The sequence below is a fragment of the Ambystoma mexicanum genome, chromosome 2q, assembly GCF_040938575.1.
Source record: "Ambystoma mexicanum isolate Mex_15411 chromosome 2q, UKY_AmexF1_1, whole genome shotgun sequence".
Lineage (NCBI taxonomy): Eukaryota > Metazoa > Chordata > Amphibia > Caudata > Ambystomatidae > Ambystoma > Ambystoma mexicanum.
Window position 1 is genome coordinate 1,480,898,477 of NC_090924.1, and position 17,441 is coordinate 1,480,915,917.

At 62.5% G+C, this 17,441-nt stretch overlaps 1 protein-coding gene across 3 annotated transcripts in view; it reads left to right on the top strand.

Moving 5' to 3' along the window:
- Positions 1-245: 245 nt before the first annotated feature.
- FAM13B (family with sequence similarity 13 member B) overlaps positions 246-17,441 on the top strand; it is a 694,693-nt gene continuing 677,497 nt past the window's right edge. For all 3 annotated transcript variants that reach the window (XM_069649076.1, XM_069649078.1, XM_069649077.1), the window contains exon 1: positions 246-484. The gene's annotated coding sequence lies outside the window, so the exon portion shown is untranslated. The remainder of the gene's footprint in view (positions 485-17,441) is intronic.

Here is a 17,441-nt window from a genome sequence, read left to right on the forward strand (position 1 = left end):
ACGCCGCTTGTGCGAGGTGGGGGGCATGGAGCGGGTATCGTGGGTGAAATGATTGCCCGAAATTATTAGAAAATGCCCGTGAAAAACGGCTTTCCTGGTGATTCATTACTGCGCAGGCGCAGACGCGCAGACAGGCAAAAGCATTTTTCGACGTTACGCCGGCGGGCGTGCCACAGTCCTTCTTCTATGCCCATGACTTGCGTCGGCGGCAGGCGCCTTTGTCCCTCTTCTATGTCGTGAGCTCGGCGGGCTCTAGTCCTTCTTCTGTTTCCAGGCCAGGCCTCTCCCGTCCTCCTCCGTTGGGTCTCCGCCGGGCGCAGCAGAATCTAGGGCAGGCAGAGCTACGGGCAGCGCGAGCCGGTGTGTGACCGCCCCCACCCCCGCCCCCCACGCCGCCGCTGCCGCCTGCCGGCTTTGATGGGCTGCTGGGGAGAGCGCTAGAGGACGCGGCCAGGCAGACGAGAGCAGCCAGCGGAGCCGAACGGTGAGAGCCGGGACACGGGGGGGGCGGTGCCCCTGCCGCTCCCCTCAGCTGTAGCCCACCAGCAGCAGCAGCGCCCCGCCCCCTCCAGGAACTCGCGCCCCTCCCCCGGGACCCCGGCCCCTGCCCAGCAACAGCCCCCCAACCTCCCCCCAGTGACCAAAGAGCCCCCAGCGCCCCCCACCCACTGCTGGAGCCTCCCCCCCCTCCCCACTGCTCCGCCTCCCTGACCACTGCTGGAGCCCCCCCCTCCCCACTGCTCTGCCTCCCTGACCACTGCTGGAGCCCCCCCCCCCCACTGCTCTGCCTCCCCCCCTCCCCACTGCTCCGCCTCCCTGACCACTGCTCTGCCTCCCTGACCACTGCTGGAGCTCCCCCCTCCCCACTGTTCCGCCTCCCTGACCACTGCTGGAGCCTCCCCCCCTCCCCACTGCTCTGCCTCCCCCCCCCTCCCCACTGCTCTGCCTCCCTGACCACTGCTGGAGCCTCCCCCCCCTCCCCACTGCTCTGCCTCCCCCCCCTCCCCACTGCTCTGCCTCCCCCCCCCCTCCCCACTGCTCTGCCTCCCTGACCACTGCTGGAGCCTCCCCCCCCTCCCCACTGCTCTGCCTCCCCCCCCCTCCCCACTGCTCTGCCTCCCTGACCACTGCTGGAGCCTCCCCCCCCTCCCCACTGCTCTGCCTCCCCCCCCTCCCCACTGCTCTGCCTCCCTGACCACTGCTCTGCCTCCCTGACCACTGCTGGAGCCTCCCCCCTCCCCACTGCATTGCCTCCCTGACCACTGCTGGAGCCTCCTCCCCCCTCCCCACTGCTCTGCCTCCCCCCCCCCCCACTGCTCTGCCTCCCTGACCACTGCTGGAGCTCCCCCCTCCCCACTGCTCCGCCTCCCTGACCACTGCTGGAGCCTCCCCCCCCCACTGCTCTGCCTCCCTGACCACTGCTGGAGCTCCCCCCTCCCCACTGCTCCGCCTCCCTGACCACTGCTGGAGCTCCCCACTGCTCCGTCTCCCTGACCACTGCTGGAGCTCCTCCCCTCCCCACTGCTCCGCCTCCCTGACCACTGCTGGAGCCCCCCCCCTCCCCACTGCTCCGCCTCCCTGACCACTGCTGGAGCCTCCCCCCCCCACTGCTCCGCCTCCCTGACCACTGCTGGAGCCTCCCCCCCCCTCCCCACTGCTCTGCCCCCCCCTCCCCACTGCTCCGCCTCCCTGACCACTGCTGGAGCCTCCCCCCCACACTGCTCCGCCTCCATGACCACTGCTGGAGCCTCCCCCCCTCCCCACTGCTCCGCCTCCCTGACCACTGCTCCGCCTCCCTGACCACTGCTGGAGCTTCCCCCTCCCCACTGCTCCGCCTCCCTGACCACTGCTGGAGCCCCCCCCTCCCCACTGCTCCGCCTCCCTGACCACTGCTGGAGCCTCCCCCCTCCCTCCCCACTGCTCTGCCTCCCTGACCACTGCTGGAGCCTCCCCCCCTCCCCACTGCTCTGCCTCCCTGACCACTGCTGGAGCTCCCCCCTCCCCACTGCTCCGCCTCCCTGACCACTGCTGGAGCCTCCCCCTCCTCACTGCTCCGCCTCCCTGACCACTGCTGGAGCCTTCCCCCCCCCCCCCTCCCCACTGCTCTGCCTCCCCCACCCTCCCCACTGCTCCGCCTCCCTGACCACTGCTGGAGCCCCCCCCTCCCCACTGCTCCGCCTCCCCCCCTCCCCACTGCTCTGCCTCCCTGACCACTGCTCTGCCTCCCTGACCACTGCTGGAGCCTCCCCCCCTCCCCACTGCTCTGCCTCCCTGACCACTGCTGGAGCTCCCCCCTCCCCACTGCTTTGCCTCCCTGACCACTGCTGGAGCTCCCCCCTCCCCACTGCTCCGCCTCCCTGACCACTGCTGGAGCTCCCCCCTCCCCACTGCTCCGCCTCCCTGACCACTGCTGGAGCTCCCCCCTCCCAACTGCTCCGCCTCCCTGACCACTGCTGGAGCTCCCCCCCTCCCCACTGCTCCGCCTCCCTGGCCACTGCTGGAGCTCCCCCCCTCCCCATTGCTCTGCCTCCCTGACCACTGCTGGAGCCCCCCCCCCACTGCTCTGCCTCCCTGACCACTGCTGGAGCCCCCCCCCTCCCCACTGCTCTGCCTCCCTGACCACTGCTGGAGCCTCCCCCCCTCCCCACTGCTCTGCCTCCCTGACCACTGCTGGAGCTTCCCCCCTTCCCACTGCTCTGCCTCCCTGACCACTGCCGGAGCCCCCCCCTCCCCACTGCTCTGCCTCCCTGACCACTGCCGGAGCCTCCCCCCTCCCCACTGCTCTGCCTCCCTGACCACTGCTGGAGCTTCCCCCCCTTCCCACTACTCTGCCTCCCTGACCACTGCCGGAGCCCCCCCCCTCCCCACTGCTCTGCCTCCCTGACCACTGCCGGAGCCCCACCCCCCCTCCCCACTGCTCTGCCTCCCTGACCACTGCTGGAGCTTCCCCCCCTCCCCACTGCTCCGCCTCCCTGACCACTGCTGGAGCCCCCCCCCCCCACTGTTCCGCCTCCCTGACCACTGCTGGAGCCCTCCCCACTGCTCTGCCTCCCCCCCCCTCCCCACTGCTCTGCCTCCCTGACCACTGCTGGAGCTCCCCCCTCCCCACTGCTCCGCCTCCCTGACCACTGCTGGAGCCCCCCCCCCTCCCCACTGTTCCGCCTCCTTGACCACTGCTGGAGCCCCCCCCTCCCCACTGCTCCGCCTCCCTGACCACTGCTGGAGCCTCCCCCCCCACTGCTCTGCCCCCCCCCCACTGCTCTGCCCCCCCCCCACTGCTCTGCCTCCCTGACCACTGCTGGAGCCCTCCCCACTGCTCTGCCTCCCCCCCCCCCTCCCCACTGCTCTGCCTCCCTGACCACTGCTGGAGCTCCCCCCTCCCCACTGCTCCGCCTCCCTGACCACTGCTGGAGCCTCCCCCCCCTCCCCACTGCTCCGCCTCCCTGACCACTGCTGGAGCCCCCCCCCTCCCCACTGTTCCGCCTCCCTGACCACTGCTGGAGCCCCCCCCCCTCCCCACTGTTCCGCCTCCTTGACCACTGCTGGAGCCCCCCCCTCCCCACTGCTCCGCCTCCCTGACCACTGCTGGAGCCTCCCCCCCCTCCCCACTGCTCCGCCTCCCTGACCACTGCTGGAGCCCCCCCCCACTGTTCCGCCTCCCTGACCACTGCTGGAGCCTCCCCCCCCCTCCCCACTGCTCCGCCTCCCTGACCACTGCTGGAGCCCCCCCCCCTCCCCACTGTTCCGCCTCCTTGACCACTGCTGGAGCCCCCCCCTCCCCACTGCTCCGCCTCCCTGACCACTGCTGGAGCCCCCCCCCCCCCCACTGCTCTGCCTCCCTGACCACTGCTGGAGCCCTCCCCACTGCTCTGCCCCCCCCCCCCACTGCTCTGCCTCCCTGACCACTGCTGGAGCCCTCCCCACTGCTCTGCCACCCCCCCCTCCCCACTGCTCTGCCTCCCTGACCACTGCTGGAGCCCTCCCCACTGCTCTGCCACCCCCCCTCCCCACTGCTCTGCCTCCCTGACCACTGCTGGAGCCTCCCCCCCCTCCCCACTGCTCCGCCTCCCTGACCACTGCTGGAGCCCCCCCCCTCCCCACTGTTCCGCCTCCTTGACCACTGCTGGAGCCCCCCCTCCCCACTGCTCCGCCTCCCTGACCACTGCTGGAGCCTCCCCCCCCCACTGCTCTGCCTCCCTGACCACTGCTGGAGCCCTCCCCACTGCTCTGCCCCCCCCCCACTGCTCTGCCTCCCTGACCACTGCTGGAGCCCTCCCCACTGCTCTGCCTCCCTGACCACTGCTGGAGCTCCCCCCTCCCCACTGCTCCGCCTCCCTGACCACTGCTGGAGCCTCCCCCTCCCCACTGCTCCGCCTCCCTGACCACTGCTGGAGCCCCCCCCCCACTGCTCTGCCTCCCCCACCCTCCCCACTGCTCCGCTTCCCTGACCACTGCTGGAGCCTCCCCCCCCTCCCCACTGCTCTGCCCCCCCCCCTCCCCACTGCTCTGCCTCCCTGACCACTGCTCTGCCTCCCTGACCACTGCTGGAGCCTCCCCCCTCCCCACTGCATTGCCTCCCTGACCACTGCTGGAGCCTCCCCCCCCCTCCCCACTGCTCTGCCTCCCCCCCCCCCCACTGCTCTGCCTCCCTGACCACTGCTGGAGCTCCCCCCTCCCCACTGCTCCGCCTCCCTGACCACTGCTGGAGCCTCCCCCCCCCCCACTGCTCTGCCTCCCTGACCACTGCTGGAGCTCCCCCCTCCCCACTGCTCCGCCTCCCTGACCACTGCTGGAGCTCCCCACTGCTCCGTCTCCCTGACCACTGCTGGAGCTCCTCCCCTCCCCACTGCTCCGCCTCCCTGACCACTGCTGGAGCCCCCCCCCTCCCCACTGCTCCGCCTCCCTGACCACTGCTGGAGCCTCCCCCCCCCACTGCTCCGCCTCCCTGACCACTGCTGGAGCCTCCCCCCCCTCCCCACTGCTCTGCCCCCCCCTCCCCACTGCTCCGCCTCCCTGACCACTGCTGGAGCCTCCCCCCCACACTGCTCCGCCTCCATGACCACTGCTGGAGCCTCCCCCCCTCCCCACTGCTCCGCCTCCCTGACCACTGCTCCGCCTCCCTGACCACTGCTGGAGCTTCCCCCTCCCCACTGCTCCGCCTCCCTGACCACTGCTGGAGCCCCCCCCCTCCCCACTGCTCCGCCTCCCTGACCACTGCTGGAGCCTCCCCCCCCCTCCCCACTGCTCTGCCTCCCTGACCACTGCTGGAGCCTCCCCCCCTCCCCACTGCTCTGCCTCCCTGACCACTGCTGGAGCTCCCCCCTCCCCACTGCTCCGCCTCCCTGACCACTGCTGGAGCCTCCCCCTCCTCACTGCTCCGCCTCCCTGACCACTGCTGGAGCCTCCCCCCCCCCCTCCCCACTGCTCTGCCTCCCCCACCCTCCCCACTGCTCCGCCTCCCTGACCACTGCTGGAGCCCCCCCCTCCCCACTGCTCCGCCTCCCCCCCTCCCCACTGCTCTGCCTCCCTGACCACTGCTCTGCCTCCCTGACCACTGCTGGAGCCTCCCCCCCTCCCCACTGCTCTGCCTCCCTGACCACTGCTGGAGCTCCCCCCTCGCCACTGCTTTGCCTCCCTGACCACTGCTGGAGCTCCCCCCTCCCCACTGCTCCGCCTCCCTGACCACTGCTGGAGCTCCCCCCTCCCCACTGCTCCGCCTCCCTGACCACTGCTGGAGCTCCCCCCTCCCAACTGCTCCGCCTCCCTGACCACTGCTGGAGCTCCCCCCCTCCCCACTGCTCCGCCTCCCTGACCACTGCTGGAGCTCCCCCCCTCCCCATTGCTCTGCCTCCCTGACCACTGCTGGAGCCCCCCCCCCACTGCTCTGCCTCCCTGACCACTGCTGGAGCCCCCCCCCCCTCCCCACTGCTCTGCCTCCCTGACCACTGCTGGAGCCTCCCCCCCTCCCCACTGCTCTGCCTCCCTGACCACTGCTGGAGCTTCCCCCCTTCCCACTGCTCTGCCTCCCTGACCACTGCCGGAGCCCCCCCCTCCCCACTGCTCTGCCTCCCTGACCACTGCCGGAGCCTCCCCCCTCCCCACTGCTCTGCCTCCCTGACCACTGCTGGAGCTTCCCCCCCTTCCCACTACTCTGCCTCCCTGACCACTGCCGGAGCCCCCCCCCTCCCCACTGCTCTGCCTCCCTGACCACTGCCGGAGCCCCACCCCCCTCCCCACTGCTCTGCCTCCCTGACCACTGCTGGAGCTTCCCCCCTTCCCACTGCTCTGCCTCCCTGACCACTGCTGGAGCCTCCCCCCGTCCCCACTGCTCTGCCTCCCTGACCACTGCTGGAGCTTCCCCCCCTCCCCACTGTGCTGCCTCCCTGACCACTGCTGGAGCTTCCCCCCTCCCCACTGCTCTGCCTCCCTGACCACTGCTGGAGCCTCCCCCCTGGAGCTCCCCCCTCAACCCCTCCCCACTGCTCTCCCTCCCTGACCACTGCTGGAGCTTCCACTGCTCTGCCTCCCTGACCACTGCTGGAGCTCGCCCCCAACCCCTCATCACTGCTCTGCCTCCCTGACCACTGCTGGAGCTCCCCCCAACCCCTCCCCACTGCTCTGCCTCCCTGACCACTGCTGGAGCTTCCACTGCTTTGCCTCCCTGACCACTGCTGGAGCTCCCCCCTCTGCTCTGCCTCCCTGACCAGTGCTGGAGCTCCCCCCCAACCCCTCCCCACTGCTCTGCCTCCCTGACCACTGCTGGAGCTTCCACTGCTCTGCCTCCCTGACCACTGCTGGAGTCCCCCCCCTCTGCTCTGCCTCCCTGACCACTGCTGAAGCTCCCCCTCCACACTGCTCTGCCTCCCTGACCACTGCTGGAGCTTCCACTGCTCTGCCTCCCTGACCACTGCTGGAGCTCCCCCCTCCCCACTGCTCCGCCTCCCTGACCACTGCTGGAGCTCCCCCCCTCCCCACTGCTCTGCCTCCCTGACTACTGCTGGAGCTCCGCCCCCTCCCCACTGCTCTGCCTCCCTGACCACTGCTGGAGCTCCCCCCTCCCCACTGCTCTGCCTCCCTGACCACTGCTGGAGCTCCCCCCTCCCCACTGCTCCGCCTCCCTGACCACTGCTGGAGCTCCCCCCTCCCCACTGCTCCGCCTCCCTGACCACTGCTGGAGCTCCCCCCTCCCAACTGCTCCGCCTCCCTGACCACTGCTGGAGCTCCCCCCCTCCCCACTGCTCCGCCTCCCTGACCACTGCTGGAGCTCCCCCCCTCCCCATTGCTCTGCCTCCCTGACCACTGCTGGAGCCCCCCCCTCCCCACTGCTCTGCCTCCCTGACCACTGCTGGAGCCCCCCCCCCTCCCCACTGCTCTGCCTCCCTGACCACTGCTGGAGCCTCCCCCCCTCCCCACTGCTCTGCCTCCCTGACCACTGCTGGAGCTTCCCCCCTTCCCACTGCTCTGCCTCCCTGACCATTGCCGGAGCCCCCCCCTCCCCACTGCTCTGCCTCCCTGACCACTGCCGGAGCCTCCCGCCTCCCCACTGCTCTGCCTCCCTGACCACTGCTGGAGCTTCCCCCCCCTTCCCACTACTCTGCCTCCCTGACCACTGCCGGAGCCCCCCCCCCTCCCCACTGCTCTGCCTCCCTGACCACTGCCGGAGCCCCCCCCCCTCCCCACTGCTCTGCCTCCCTGACCACTGCTGGAGCTTCACCCCTTCCCACTGCTCTGCCTCCCTGACCACTGCTGGAGCCTCCCCCCCTCCCCACTGCTCTGCCTCCCTGACCACTGCTGGAGCTTCCCCCCTCCCCACTGTGCTGCCTCCCAGACCACTGCTGGAGCTTCCCCCCTCCCCACTGCTCTGCCTCCCTGACCACTGCTGGAGCCTCCCCCCTGGAGCTCCCCCCTCAACCCCTCCCCACTGCTCTCCCTCCCTGACCACTGCTGGAGCTTCCACTGCTCTGCCTCCCTGACCACTGCTGGAGCTCGCCCCCAACCCCTCATCACTGCTCTGCCTCCCTGACCACTGCTGGAGCTCCCCCCAACCCCTCCCCACTGCTCTGCCTCCCTGACCACTGCTGGAGCTCCCCCCTCTGCTCTGCCTCCCTGACCACTGCTGGAGCTCCCCCCCAACCCCTCCCCACTGCTCTGCCTCCCTGACCACTGCTGGAGCTTCCACTGCTCTGCCTCCCTGACCACTGCTGGAGTTCCCCCCCCTCTGCTCTGCCTCCCTGACCACTGCTGAAGCTCCCCCTCCACACTGCTCTGCCTCCCTGACCACTGCTGGAGCTTCCACTGCTCTGCCTCCCTGACCACTGCTGGAGCTCCCCCCTCCCAACCCCTCCCCACTGCTCTGCCTCCCTGACCACTGCTGGAGCTCCCACTGCTCTGCCTCCCTGACCACTGCTGGAGCCCCCCCCAACCCCTCACCACTGCTCTGCCTCCCTGACCACTGCTGGAGCTCCCCCCCAACCCCTCCCCACTGCTCTGCCTCCCTGACCACTGCTGGAGCTTCCACTGCTCTGCCTCCCTGACCACTGCTGGAGCCCCTCTCTGCTCTGCCTCCCTGACCACTGCTGGAGCTCATCCCCCCCAACCCCTCCCCACTGCTCTGCCTCCCTGACCACTGCTGGAGCTTCCACTGCTCTGCCTCCCTGACCACTGCTGGAGCTTCCACTGCTCTGCCTCCCTGACCACTGCTGGAACCCCCACTGCTCTGCCTCCCTGACCAACGCTGGAGCTCCCTCCCTCCCAACCCCTCCCCACTGCTCTGCCTCCCTGACCACTGCTGGAGCTCACCCCCAACCCCTCCCCACTGCTTTGCCTCCCTGACCACTGCTGGAGCTTCCACTGCTCTGCCTCCCTGACCACTGCTGGAGCTCCCCCCCTCTGCTCTGCCTCCCTGACCACTGCTGGAGCTTCCACTGCTCTGCCTCCCTGACCACTGCTGGAGCTTCCACTGCTCTGCCTCCCTGACCACTGCTGGAGCTCCCCCCCCCAACCCCTCCCCACTGCTCTGCCTCCCTGACCACTGCTGGAGCTCCCACTGCTCTGCCTCCCTGACCACTGCTGGAGCTCCCCCCCCAACCCCTCACCACTGCTCTGCCTCCCTGACCACTGCTGGAGCTTCCACTGCTCTGCCTCCCTGACCACTGCTGAAGCCCCCCCCTCTGCCTCCCTGACCACTGCTGGAGCTCATCCCCCCCAACCCCTCCCCACTGCTCTGCCTCCCTGACCACTGCTGGAGCTTCCACTGCTCTGCCTCCCTGACCACTGCTGAAGCCCCCCCCTCTGCCTCCCTGACCACTGCTGGAGCTCATCCCCCCCAACCCCTCCCCACTGCTCTGCCTCCCTGACCACTGCTGGAGCTCCCACTGCTCTGCCTCCCTGACCACTGCTGGAGCTTCCACTGCTCTGCCTCCCTCACCACTGCTGGAGCCCCCCCCAACCCCTCCCCACTGCTCTGCCTCCCTGACCACTGCTGGAGCTACCCCCCCCACCCCTCCCCAATGCTCTGCCTCCATGACCTCTGCTGGAGCTTCCACTGCTCTGCCTCCCTGACCACTGCTGGAGCCCCCCCCAACCCCTCCCCACTGCTCTACCTCCCTGACCACTGCAGGAGCTTCCACTGCGCTGCCTCCCTGACCACTGCTGGAGCTCCCACTGCTCTGCCTCCCTGATCACTGCTGGAGCTCCCCCCCTCCCCACTGCTCTGCCTCCCTGACCACTGCTGGAGCCCACCCCTCCCCACTGCTCTGCCTCCCTGACCACTGCTGGAGCTTCCACTGCTCTGCCTCCCTGACCACTGCTCTGCCTCCCTGACCACTGCTGGAGCTTCCACTGCTCTGCTTCCCTCACCACTGCTGGAGCTCCCCTCCCCACTGCTCTGCCTCCCTGACCACTGCTGGAGCTTCCACTGCTCTGCTTCCCTCACCACTGCTGGAGCCCCCCCCAACCCCTCCCCACTTCTCTGCCTCCCTGACCACTGCTGGAGCTTCCACTGCTCTGCCTCCCTGACCACTGCTGGAGCTTCTACTGCTCTGCTTCCCTCACCACTGCTGGAGCTCCCCCCCCCCAACCCCTCCCCACTGCTCTGCCTCCCTGACCACTGCTGGAGCTCCCACTGCTCTGCCTCCCTGACCACTGCTGGAGCTCCCACTGCTCTGCCTCCCTGACCACTGCTGGAGCTCCCCCCTCCCAACCCCTCCCCACTGCTCTGCCTCCCTGACCACTGCTGGAGCTTCCACTGCTCTGCCTCCCTGACCACTGCTGGAGCTCCCCTCCAACCCCTCCCCACTGCTCTGCCTCCCTGACCACTGCTGGAGCTCCCACTACTCTGCCTCCCTGACCACTGCTGGAGCCCCCCCCAACCCCTCCCCACTGCTCTGCCTCCCTGACCACTGCTGGAGCTCCCCCCCCAACCCCTCCCCACTGCTCTGCCTCCCTGACCACTGCTGGAGCTTCCACTGCTCTGCTTCCCTCACCACTGCTGGAGCTCCCCTCCCCACTGCTCTGCCTCCCTGACCACTGCTGGAGCTTCCACTGCTCTGCTTCCCTCACCACTGCTGGAGCCCCCCCAACCCCTCCCCACTTCTCTGCCTCCCTGACCACTGCTGGAGCTTCCACTGCTCTGCCTCCCTGACCACTGCTGGAGCTTCCACTGCTCTGCTTCCCTCACCACTGCTGGAGCTCCCCCCCCCAACCCCTCCCCACTGCTCTGCCTCCCTGACCACTGCTGGAGCTCCCACTGCTCTGCCTCCCTGACCACTGCTGGAGCTCCCACTGCTCTGCCTCCCTGACCACTGCTGGAGCTCCCCCCTCCCAACCCCTCCCCACTGCTCTGCCTCCCTGACCACTGCTGGAGCTTCCACTGCTCTGCCTCCCTGACCACTGCTGGAGCTTCCCTGACCACTGCTGGAGCTACCCCCCCTCACCACTGCTGGAGCCCTCCCTGACCACTGCTGGGGCTCCCCCCCTCCCCACTGCTCTGCCTCCCTGACCACTGCTGGGGCTCCCCCCCCCACTGCTCTGCCTCCCTGACCACTGCTGGAGCTCCCCCCCTCCCCACTGCTCTGCCTCCCTGACCACTGCTGGAGCTCCCCCCCTCCCCACTGCTCTGCCTCCCTGACCACTGCTGGAGCTCCCCCCCCCACTGCTCTGCCTCCCTGACCACTGCTGGAGCTCCCCCCAACCCCTCCCCACTGCTCTGCCTCCCTGACCACTGCTGGAGCTCCCCCCCAACCCTTCCCCACTGCTCTGCTTCCCTCACCACTGCTGGAGCTTCCTCCCCTCCGCCTCCCTGACCACTGCTGGAGCTTCCACTGCTCTGCTTCCCTCACCACTGCTGGAGCTCCCCCCAACCCCTCCCCACTGCTCTGCCTCCCTGACCACTGCTGGAGCTTCCACTGCTCTGCCTCCCTGACCACTGCTGGAGCTCCCACTGCTCTGCCTCCCTAACCACTGCTGGAGCTCCCACTGCTCTGCCTCCCTAACCACTGCTGGAGCTCCCACTGCTCTGCCTCCCTGACCACTGCTGGAGCGCCCCCGCTCCCAACCCCTCCCCACTGCTCTGCCTCCCTGACCACTGCTGGAGCTTCCACTGCTCTGCCTCCCTGACCACTGCTGGAGCTCCCCCCAACCCCTCCCCACTGCTCTGCTTCCCTCACCACTGCTGGAGCTCCCCTCCCCCCCACTGCTCTGCCTCCCTGACCACTGCTGGAGCCCCCCCAACCCCTCCCCACTGCTTTGCCTCCCTGACCACTGCTGCCGCTCCCCACTGCTCTGCCTCCCTGACCACTGCTGGAGCCCCCCCCCCCCTCGCCACTGCTCTGCCTCCCTGACCACTGCTGGAGCCCCCCCCCCTCCCCACTGCTCTGCCTCCCTGACCACTGCTGGAGCTCCCCCCCACCCCTCCCCACTGCTCTGCCTCCCTGACCACTGCTGGAGCTCCCCCCCAATCCCTCCCCACTGCTTTGGAGCTCCCCCCCAATCCCTCCCCACTGCTCTGCCTCCCTGACCACTGATGGAGCTCCCCCCCCAATCCCTCCTCACTGCTCTGCCTCCCTGACCACTGCTGGAGCTCCCCCCCAACCCCTCCCCACTGCTCTGCCTCCCTGACCACTGCTGGAGCTACCCCCCTACCTGCTCTGCCTCCCTGACCACTGCTGGAGCTACCCCCCTACCTGCTCTGCCTCCCTGACCACTGCTGGAGCTACCCCCCTACCTGCTCTGCCTCCCTGACCACTGCTGGAGCTACCCCCCCTACCTGCTCTGCCTCCCTGACCACTGATGGAGCTTCCCCCCCCTGCTCTGCCTCCCTGACCACTGCTGGAGCTCCCCCCCCCACTGCTCTGCCTCCCTGACCACTGCTGGAGCTCCCCCCCTCCCCACTGCTCTGCCTCCCTGGCCATTGCTGGAGCTCCCCCCTCCCCACTGCTCTGCCTCCCTGACCACTGCTAGAGCCTCCCCCCCACCCATCCCCACTGCTCTGCCTCCCTGACCACTGCTGGAGCCCCCCCCCCCACTGCTCGGCCTCCCTGACCACTGCTGGAACAGAGGTACATTACGTTCTTGGGACAAGTCAGGTCCTCTGGGATGTGCTTTGGCCTGTTCTAGGCCTTCAAATCTGATGTCTTGGCTGTTTTCGTTTTGATGAAACGTTTGCCAGTGAGTGGCAAAGGGAAGTCTTTGGTCTTGACTATTTAAATTGGCCAAAGATTCACAAATTCTGATTTAGTTCCAGAATAGTACTTCCGACAAACTTTCTTGCGCACACACACACACCACTGCGCACACAACGTTTTTTGTTCTGCAATTCATGAATTCTTTGATCTCTATTGTGAGTCCACCATGACATGCAAAAGTTCTCATGGGCAAAATGGCAAATTTGCAGAAATTACATTTTCCACATTTGGGGAACCCAGTCATGGGGTTACTGAGCCAGTTTAAGGTAGCCTTGCTCTCAGATTTTGTGATTGAAGGAAAGAGGGACTACATTTATTTTTCAAAGTTGGTGATTTGGTGAACATTATTTTAGGGCGCAAAGTAATATATTGGGACAAGTCCGGATCCAATTTAAGAATATGCCAATGTTCTTGTAGTCCATAAATGTGACTGTTATTGCTTGTGTATCTGGTAATAAAGCTGATAGGATCTGGGTATGGCTCTTTTTGAGGTTGTTCTTTGTTCAATAGGGTATTTCTGATCAGGAGACTCGATTGAGACCTTGTTTTTTCTATGTATTTGGACGAGTACCCCCATTTCTTGATTCTCTGTCCAATTAGTTCACATTCAGATTAGAATCACTTTTAGTGCTGCAGTTGCGTCTGGCACAATAGAATTCTCCTATGGGTATATTGTGTGGTTGATCACTGCCCTTTTTGTGACGGCTAGTGGCATGTAGAATCGAGTTAACGGCCGTTGTTTTTGTGTGTGTACTGGTATGCAAAACATTTTTGTAATCTAAATATGGAGATCCAAGAAATCAATTGTTGATTTTTCTATTTGTCCTGTAATTCACAAGGTATTTCGATTCATCGAATTATGATACATGGGGATTCGGTTAGGTATATTTCCATAGTATAATTAAAAGCAATACAGACCCTTGCAATGGGCAACTGACTTAGTGGGGTATTAAGTGATTAAAATAACCCGGCAAGCATGTCTTTAGAAATCCCATCCCGTTTTAATTCTGCACTTGCTGTCCCACACCCTTCTAACCCCAGATTCTTCTTAATTATGTGGATTCACTGCATGTGTCGCACTATAAGATTCACCAATGGGACTCTAATCATTTACTTTCCAACCCATGCAGAAGTGGGTGCCCAGTATACTAAAAAAATGAACATAATGTGAATGTGTAACTAGACAGTGGTCACTCACGCCAATTTTCTTAAGTCTTTTTTCCCTTTTCTCCCCATCAGTCAACTTTCTCTTTCTATCATGCCATATGCTTTGTCTGATGTCAATAATATCTATATCTGAAGTGCTATACTAATCAGTAATATATATCTGGAATGATAATGTTGTGAACCAATCAGGAAGTTTGCTGTGTGCCCCGAGGAAGACCGCACAGGTCGAAACATGTGTTGGCACGCTTGTATGATAGTTTTTGTCATTTGTATACTTGGCTTATGTCTCATTTGGATTAATGTCCAGCATTTTATGCATTACCCAATGTTAAGGTCTTTTTTGCAATTGGGCACCTTAGTTTTTTTTTTTTTGTTTAGCTTATATGGCCTCTGGCACTTTTGTGCTTTTTTGGTATTAGTATAATTTGTTTTGTTTGGACCAAGACCTTTTTGTAATTGGATAGAATAAAAGTGTCCAAACTTTGGGACATATTTGAACATTGACTTTTGATGTACAGCATGTATTTTGTGGGACTACCAATCTGATAAAAGATTCACAAGTAACATTAATCCTAGTTGCTCCTGTGTGGGCGAGACAACCTTCGCATCCCACATCTGCGCAAACTGTCGACATGCAACCCGCTCAAACTCCCACGCCCATTCACCATGCTCACACAGCGCGGGGGACAACATTACACCCTCAACCTTCGTCTATGAACTTGGCAGCTTGGTTCCTGAAGTCCTAGTTTGGCCGTTTAAATCTACCTCAAAGGTGTATGGAAATCCTCAGAGGCACGTAAACCAAACACCAAAAGCTAGACACTGTTACTTTAACAAGTGGAAGAGATTTGTAATTTGGAGCCAGTCAAAACAAATAAACCCATAAGAATGTACTACATGCTTCACTTACTAGACTCGGGGCTAGTATTTAACTTTATCAAGGTTCACCTAGCGGCTCCATCCACGTACCCCACTTCTCAAAATAAGGAGTCCTGGTGGAAGATCGGTCATTAAGGCCTTCATGGAGGGAGTAAAAAGACTCCACCCTCCTATTTCAAACCCACCGCCAGGTTGGGACCTCTATGTAGTACTTACAAAGCTCAATGGGACCCCCCGCCCCCCGTTTGAGCTTATGCACAAGTCCAGCCCTAAACACCTCGCGTATAAGACTGCTTGTCTGGTGGTTATCCCCTTCAATAATTTGAGTTGTGAACTGCAAGCTTTGTCAGTGCAAAACCCTCTCTAATGTTATCCACAAAGGCAAATTGGTATTAGGAACGCACCTTAGGTTTTCACCTACAATTTCTAAGTTCCACTTTAATCAGGCCTTCGGACTACCAGCTTTCTTTCAAAATCCATCAAGCTCAGCTGATAACTGTACACTAGCTGTAAGGATGGCGGTCCTTTACTATGTAAACAAGACCAGACCGGTAAAGAAAACAGACCAACTGTTTGTCTCCATAGCTCCAGGCAGGGACGGAGATTGTATTTCCAAAACCAAACACGCCATCTCTAGATGGATAGTCAGATGCATACAGCTCTGCTACTCTCGAGTGAAACACAGCCTTTCACACCAAGAGCTCACTCCACTAGAGCTACTTTGGCTTTATGGCAAATGTCCTGCTGGATGTCATTTGCAAAGCAGCTACATGGAGCTCTGTCCACACTTTTACTCAGCACTGCTGCATTGACACTCGCACTAAAGCAGATTCTCAGGTGGGACAAGCGGTGCTAAAACATCTATTTGCCACAATATCTTCTCACAACCCGCCGCCTTCTCCAAACACTGCTGGCCAATCTATGCAGATTCCACAAGCCTTAAAGGATACATTACTCACCGTAATCGTATATCTGATGCTTGCATCTGCTTATATTCATATGTACCCACTCTTTCTCCCTGTGGAGTAAGGTGCATAAATATTTTTCTGGGCTAATCTGATATATCATCTGCTTTACAACACCTGTACTTGCGCTACACTTCATGCAACCTTGTGTCGGAAACAATCTGTGGGACCTTGTCACGTGAAGCACCATGGGTACAGTAGACTTCGCACTAGGGATAGCATTATGCTCTGTCAACGTCCCTTTTCGCGTTTTGAAAACTGTAATGCTTCGCAGCTTCCACTAGATGTCGGCCTATGCTTAGTGGAAGCTGCTTGAGCATTAGTTTGTTTTTCAAAACTCAAAGGGGTGTCGAACTAGGGCGTGCCAGTAATGCTATCCCTTGTGACGTCCACTGTACCCATGATCCCACGTGTAGGACCCTCAGATTGTTATTTTCCGCCATACTTGTCGGAAGCATATCGCGCAGTTCCCTTGGCTTTAGCCATTTATCAATATTACAAATTTCCCTGTTTTCTCCAACCCTCCGCTGAAGATCAATGTCAGTGATTCACGACTGAGGAAATCAGCCGTCGAGACTACACGACAGACTTTGGGCCTCGTAAGGCTAATTGTAGAGCTTGTAAGCTCTTCAAGGGCAAAACACTCAAGGACCGCTTGACGAAGCGCTGGGCCCACTACGCCAGGCAGCTAGAGGCCATGGACACCGTGGGTTCCTTCAGCGATGGCAGCAATGCTGCCTTATTGGACGGCGAGGGCACAGGGGTGACTTCAGGCACACACGCGCAAGCCTCCGATCTCGGAGGACTGACCGGCTGTTCAGTTATGGGGACAACACCCAGCAGCAAGAGCACAACACACACCTCTTCCACCAAACGCATTAACCCCAGCCGAGATCGAAACGTTTGTCGAGCGATCAGCAAAAGAAGGCATCGAGAGAGCGTTCTGCAGATTCAGTGTCCTCTGGGCGTTCCAGCTCACGTTCGTCTCATGAAACCCAGCAACCGTCCACGGTGGCAAGAGGTGCCACATTACCAAAAGTCATTGAGGTCCAGTTGTCAAAAGACTAATCCGACCTCTTCCCCCAAGTAGCACGTTCGACGTCTGCTTCCGAGATTCAACGCCCCTCTTCAAGACTCCCGAATCTCGTGCCACTACCTCTGAATCCTGACGCCAGGCGTCAAAACATTCGGAAAACACTAAAGGTTCAGGAAAACATTACTCTAGTCATGGGAAGGGGGAAAACAACATAAAAAAAACCCAGAACATCAGGTTCAGAAGGAAAAACAAAAGGAAAAATCCAAGGTCCCTGACCCTGTCACCAAAAAGATTGTTCCTCCAACTCCTCAGGATATAGGCATGGATGAGGAACCACAGCAAGAGGGTTATCCCCAGTTACAAGCAATGGAACTCAGAGGACATTGATAGGGTAATGAGGAGGATGTCCTTTTTTTGTAGACTGCTACGAAAAGGACCCTTATTATTTCCATAGCTATCGAAATACACCAGCTACCTCTGCCCCTTCTGGATCCAAAGACCCTCAACCCCCTACTAAGAGGCTCCGTTATGAGACTCCAGTTCAGGGTTTGGTTTCAGACCCTTCTATAATTCAGCTTTACCAGCCATATGGTGAGGAGTCAGAAATCCAGATGCTGGAAGACCAGATGGAGTTTGATTACTATGGGGATGATGAGGACCAGTAAGAGGAAGATGAGGCAGAAGCCTACAGTCTTGACTCCCCTATTCCGA